This window comes from Bos javanicus, chromosome 9, assembly GCF_032452875.1.
Source record: "Bos javanicus breed banteng chromosome 9, ARS-OSU_banteng_1.0, whole genome shotgun sequence".
NCBI lineage: Eukaryota > Metazoa > Chordata > Mammalia > Artiodactyla > Bovidae > Bos > Bos javanicus.
Window position 1 is genome coordinate 58314804 of NC_083876.1, and position 6743 is coordinate 58321546.

At 39.3% G+C, this 6743-nt stretch overlaps 1 non-coding gene across 1 annotated transcript; it reads left to right on the plus strand.

Moving 5' to 3' along the window:
• The first annotated feature begins 305 nt into the window (after nucleotides 1-305).
• On the plus strand, nucleotides 306-378 carry TRNAC-ACA (transfer RNA cysteine (anticodon ACA)). Its single transcript has one exon. It is a non-coding gene; the product is annotated as a tRNA-Cys (tRNA).
• Nucleotides 379-6743: the final 6365 nt, after the last annotated feature.

Below are 6743 nucleotides of genomic sequence, written 5' to 3' on the forward strand. Positions count from 1 at the left end.
TTCTGCTAAATAATAGAATCTAAAACATAGGATTGTTGTAAGTTACATATAAAAACATGTAGACCAGTATCTCAAACTCAATACTCGCTAGTTTAAAAGTAAAATAATAATAATAATAACAAAGATCTTTGTATGAGTATGAAAATATTTCATGTATTTTTCTCTTGAAAAGAACTACTTTTTGCATATTTGTTTTTATTTTTGTCTGTCTGAAAGTATATTAATCCCTTTATTGTTTCTCTTAAAGTCATATCCACACTAAACTTTCCCAGGCAGATATGCTATTATCTTCAGAGCTATTCACCTCCCTGGTGGTTCAGATGGTAAAGCGTCTGCCTACAATGCAGGAGGCCCAGGTTCGATCCCTGGGTCAGGAAGATCCCCTGGAAAAGGAAATGGCAACCCACTCCAGTACTCTTGCCTGGAAAATCCCATGGATGGAGGAGCCTGGTACACTCCAGGGGATGGCAAAGAGTTGGACACCACTGAACAACTTCACTTTCACTTTCAGAGCTATTCTCCAGATTTAGATTTAATGGGACTGTTGCCTGCTTCTACATATTGGTTGTGAAAAGTGGCAATGAGGAAAGAAGGAATAAGAGCTGACTGGCTCAGCTGTTTTATTAATACTAATAATTATGAATAATCAACACTGTTTCTAGCAATCACTGTGGCCCACATCCACTCTCTCTGAAGTTTGAGCTTAGAGTTTGAGGTCTCCTACTCTGAACTTTGAGTATTTCCTGAGCTTAAACTAGAAGAATTTCTTATTTTTGCTGCATTCCTTTCCTGGATTATATTGTCAGGCCAAAGTGTTCTTTAATTCATCAATGCAAATCCATCCCCTTTCCTTATTTAACATGTTAGATGCAATATACATGTAAGTAATACCATTGCTTTCCCATTCCATGGATGCATTTGTCTCTGAAAATCTTTATTCTCATTATATATATAAATTCGAAGTTGTTGTCAACTTTTCCATTCTGGAATTTCCAGGTTGACTTCGGCATCCACTAAATTCCTTAGTTCATCTTTACGTATTATAGACATGGTTACCCGCATCTAACCCTTGCTCCTGATTTTCTGAATGTTTATAATTTGCATTTTTGTATTTTAGAAAATATTAGCTTTTGGATTTTTCAAAATTGTTTTATACCATTAAATAGACTAATGGCTAAATATATATTTTAACATTTATGAATGTGGCTATATATTTTTAATATCATTTAATATATTAAAACAATATTTATGTTAATAGAAATTTGAATGAACTATACATTCACTAGAGATAATCTAACAATGGACATTTTCATTTGTTCTTATTACATTTTATTTTATTTTTATTTTTAAAAATATAAATTTATTTATTTTAATTGGAGGCTAATTACTTTTCAATATTGTATTGGTTTTGCCATACACTGACATGAATCTGCCACAGGTGTACATGTGTTCCCCATCCAGAACTCCCCTCCCACCTCCCTCCCCATACCATCCCTCTGATTCATCCCAGTGCACCAGCCCCAAGCATCCTGTCTCATGCATCGAACTTGGACTGGTGATTCGTTTCACATATGATAATATATGTTTCAATGCCATTCTCCCAAATCATCCCACCCTCGCCCAATCCCACAGAGTCTGAAAGACTGTTCTGTACATGTGTGTCTCTTTTGCTGTCTCAGATACAGGATTATCGTTACCATCTTTCTAAATTCCATATATATGCATTAGTATACTGTATTGGTGTTTTTCTTTCTGGCTTATTTCACTCTGTATAATAGGCTCCAGTTTAATCCACCTCAATAGAACTGATTCAAATGTATTCTTTTTAATGGCTGAGTAATACTCCATTGTGTATATGTACCACAGCTTTCTTAGCAATTCATCTGCTGATGGGCATCTAGGTTGCTTCCATGTCCTGGCTATTATAAACAGTGCTGCGATGAACACTGGGATACAAGAGTCTCTTTCAATTCTGGTTTCCTCGGTGTGTGTGCCCAGAAGTCGGATTGCTAGGTCATATGGCAGTTCTAGTTCCAGTTTTTTAAGGAATCTCCACACATTTCTCCATAGTGGCTATACTAGTTTGCATTCCTACCAACAGTGTAAGAGGGTTCCCTTTTCTCCACACCCTCTCCAGTATTTATTGCTTGTAGACTTTTGGATAGCAGCCATTCTGACTGGCGTGAAATGGTACCTTATTGTGGTTTTGATTTGCATTTCTCTGATAACGAGTGATGTTGAGCATCTTTTCATGTGTTTGTTAACCATCTGTATGTCTTCTTTGGAGAAATGTCTGTTTAGTTCTTTGGCCCATTTTTTGATTGGGTCATTTATTTTTCTGGAATTGAGCTGCAGGAGTTGCTTGTATATTTTTGAGATTAATTCTTTGTCAGTTGCTTCATTGGACCTGGGCTTTTGTTTGCTGGAAGATTTCTGATTACAGTTTCAATTTCCGTGTTTGTGATGGATCTGTTAAGATTTTCTATTTCTTCCTGGTTCAGTTTTGGAAAATTGTACTTTTCTAAGAATTTGTCTATTTCTTCCAAGTTGTCCATTTTATAGGCATATAGTTGCTGATAGTAGTCTCTTATGAGCCTTCATATTTCTGTGTTGTCTGTTGTGATCTCTCCATTTTCATTTCTAATTTTACTGGTTTGATTTTTCTCCCTTTGTTTCTTGATGAGTCTGGCTAATGGTTTGTCAATTTTATTTATCCTCTCAAAGAACTAGCTTTTGGCTTTGTTGATTTTTGCTATGGTCTCTTTTGCTTCTTTTGCATTTATTTCTGCCCTAATTTTTAAGATTTCTTTCCTTCTACTAACCCTGAGTTTCTTCATTTCTTCCTTTTCTAGTTGCTTTAGGTGTAGAGTTAGGTTACTTATTTGACTTTTTTTCTTGTTTCTTGAGGTATGCCTGTATTGCGATGATTCTTCCCCTTAAAATGTCCCACAAGTTTTGGGTTGTGTTTTCATTTTCATTAGTTTCTATGCATATTTTGATTTCTTTTTTTGATTTCTTCTGTGATTTTTTGGTTATTCAGCAGCATGTTGTTCAGCCTCCATATGTTGGAATTTTTAATAGTATTTTTCCTGTAATTGAGGTCAGAAATTACAGAATTTTTTCCTGCATTGTGGTCAGAAAAGATGCTTGGAATGATTTCAATTTTTTTGAATTTACCAAGGCTAGATTTATGGCCCAGGATGTGATCTATCCTGGAGAAGGTTCCATATGCACTTGAGAAAAAGGTGAAATTCATTGTTTTGGGGTGAAATGTCCTATAGATATCAATTAGGTCTAACTGGTCTAATCTATCATTTAAAGTTTGTGTTTCCTTGTTAATTTTCTGTTTAGTTGATCTATCCATAGGTGTGAGTGGATTATTAAAATCTCCCACTATTATTGTGTTATTGTTAATTTCCCCTTTCATACTTGTTAGCACTTGTCTTACATATTGCAGTGCTCCTATGTTGGGTGCATATATATTTATAATTGTTATATCTTCTTCTTGGATTGACCTTTTTATCATTATGTAGTGTCCTTTTTTGTCTCTTTTCACAGCCTTTGTTTTAAAGTCTATTTTATCTGTTATGAGTATTTCTACTCCTGCTTTCTTTTGGTCTCTATTTGCATGGAATATCTTTTTCCAGCCCTTCACTTTCAGTCTGTATGTGTCCCCTGTTTTGAGGTGGGTCTCTTGTAGACAACATATATAGGGGTCTTGTTTTTGTATCCATTCAGCCAGTCTTTGTCTTTTGTTTGGGGCACTCAACCCATTTACATTTAAGGTAATTATTGATAAGTATGATCTCATTGCCATTTTCTTTGTTGTTTTGGGTTCGAGTTTATACTCTCTTTCTGAGTTTCCTATCTAGAGAAGATCCTTTAGCATTTGTTGGAGAGCTGGTTTGGTGGTGCTGAATTCTCTCAGGTTTTGCTTGTCTGTAAAGCTTTTGATTTCTCCTTCATATTTGAATAAGATTCTTGTTGGATACAGTAATCTGGGCTGTAGGTTATTTTCTTTCATCACTTCAAGTATGCCCTGCCATTCCCTCATGGCCTGAAGAGTTTCTATTGAAAGATCAGCTGTTATCCTTATGAGAATCCCCTTGTGTGTTAGTTGTTGTTTTTCCCTTGCTGCTTTTAATATTTATTCTTTGTGTTTGATCTTTGTTCATTTGATTAATATGTGTCTTGGGGTGTTTCGCCTTGAGTTTATCCTGTTTGGGACTCTCTGGGTTTCTTGGACTTGGGTGATTATTTCCTTCCCCATTTTAGAGGAGTTTTCAACTATTATCTCCTCAAGTATTTTCTCATGGTCTTTCTTTTTGTCTTCTTCTTCTGGGACTCCTATGATTCGAATGTTGGAGCGTTTCACACTGTCCCAGAGGTCTCTGAGATTGTCCGCATTTCTTTTAATTCATTTTTCTTTTTTCCTCTCTGTTTCATTTATTTCTACCATTCTATCTTCTACCTCACTAACCCTATCTTCTGCCTCCCTTATTCTACTGTTGGTTCCCTCTAGAGTGTTTTTGATCTCATTCATTGCATTATTCATTATATATTGACTCTTTTTTATTTCTTCTAGATCCTTGTTAAACCTTTCTTGCATCTTCTCAATCCTTGTCTCCAGGCTATTTATCTGTAACTCCATTTTGTTTTCAAGATTTTGGATCATTTTCATATCATTATTCAGAATTCTTTATCAGGTAGATTCCCTATCTCTTCCTCTTTTGCTTGGTTTTGTGGGCATTTATCCTGTTCCTTTACCTGCTGGGTATTTCTCTGCCTCTTCATCTTGTTTGTATTGCTGTGTTTGTGGTGGCCTTTCCATATTCTGGCAGCTTGTGGAGTTCTCTTTATTGTGGAATTTCCTCGCTGTGGATGGGTGGCTTGTCAAGGTTTCCTGGTTAGGGAAGCTTGTGTCTGTGTTCTGGTGGGTGGAGCTGGCTTTCTTCTCTCTGGAGTGCAATGAAGTATCCAGTAATGAGTTATGAGATGTCAATGGGTTTGGATTGACTTTGAGCAGCCTTGTATATTGAAGCTCAGGGCTATGTTCCTGTGTTGCTGGAGAATTTGCATGGTATGTCTTTTTCTGGAACTTGTTGGCCCTTGGGTGGTGCTTGGTTTCAGTGTAGGTATTGAGGCGTTTGATGAGCTCCTATTGATTAATGTTCCCTGGGGTCAGGAGTTCTCTGGTGCTCTCAGGATTTGGACTTAAGCCTTCTGCCCCTGGTTTTCAGTCTTATTCTTACAGTAGCCTCAAGACTTCTCCATCCATACTTCACTTTCAGATAGTTCCTCAATCCAGGTTATACTTCCCAAGAGCTATAGGCCCCTTCCTATATAGTCAGTGCCAACTACTGGGATTTAATCTATTGCACCTGTCACTTCCAAGGCAGTTCCCTCTGCTTTCGCTTCTGTTCGCTGGTCTTTTCTGTGTCTAATTTCCACCCTGACACAAGGGGGCGGTGATGGACACTTTTTTAGGCTCACTTGTTCAGTCGTGCTGTGGGGATGGAGGGATACTGCAAACAAATAACACTGGCGTGTGCTCGCAGTGTCTCAGCCTCACTGGGTTTGCCCCTGCTCACGGCGTGTGTGCTTTCCCAGTCTACACTGCTTAGGCTCTAGGTCGCTCTGCCGGGAACTGTCTGAGGCCGGCTCAGGTTTGCTTGCACTTCCCAGGTCTAAGCTGCTCAGGTTCAGGTATTCGGGTACTCCTCAAAGGCCCAGACTCTGTTGGGCCTGCGTTTTGTGCCCTTCCCAGATCCGAGCAGCTCAGGTGACCAGGTGTTTGGCAAGCATGGCAGCTGCCACTTATCACCTCCCCCGTCCCTGCTGCTTGGTTTTCTGGGTGTACAACCAGCACACCTTCTCAGGCGGATGTTGACCGTCCAGAATCCCAAGAAGTTTTGGTTAGCAACAAAGCCTGCTTGCAGTAAGGTAAATGATGCCTCTCTGGGGCCGCGATTGCCCCCTTCCGGCTCTGGCTGCCCTTGCCTGCCTGTCTCCAGCGGGGGATGGGCTGGTCCACAGCTGGCTAGCTCTGCTCAGTCCTTTGTTCTGTGAGCAGGCCTGGCAGTGTCTTCGGTTAGGGCTTTTCATGGGGTAGCTATCCCACCGTCTGGTTTGCTATCTCAAGTTAGTTCCCTCAGATTTCCCTCAGGGCATTCAGGCTAGGTCCTTACTCTAAGCAATGCAGCCCGTGCCTCCCTGCCCAGCCTCCGCTTGTTAGTGGAGGATGCAGGTGTCTGCACGGCTTCTCCGCTAGGAGTTACCATTGGGCATGTAATTTGTGGGTTTTAATTATTTATTTATTTTCCTCCTGGTTATGTTGCCCTCTGAGGTTCCAAGGCTCACCACAGACTTGCCAGTGAGAGTGTTTCCTGGTGTTTGGAAACCTCTCTTTTTAAGACTCCCTTCCCAGGATGGGAGTCTGTCCCTACCTCTTTTGTCTCTCTTTTTATCTTTTATATTTTTTCCTACCTCCTTTTGAAAACAATGGGCTGCTTTTCTGGGTGCCTGATGTCTTCTGTCAGCATTCAGACATTGTTTTGTGGAATTTACTCAGTGTTCAAATGTTCTTTTGATGAATTTGTAGGGGAGAAAGTGGTCTCCCCATCCTATTCCTCCACCATCTTAGGACCACCTTATTACTTTTTAAAAGCATTTTTTCTGCATAACATCTCACAGACATAAGGATTGAGATTTCTTTTAAAAATAAAATCAGTCTATTTCAAGAA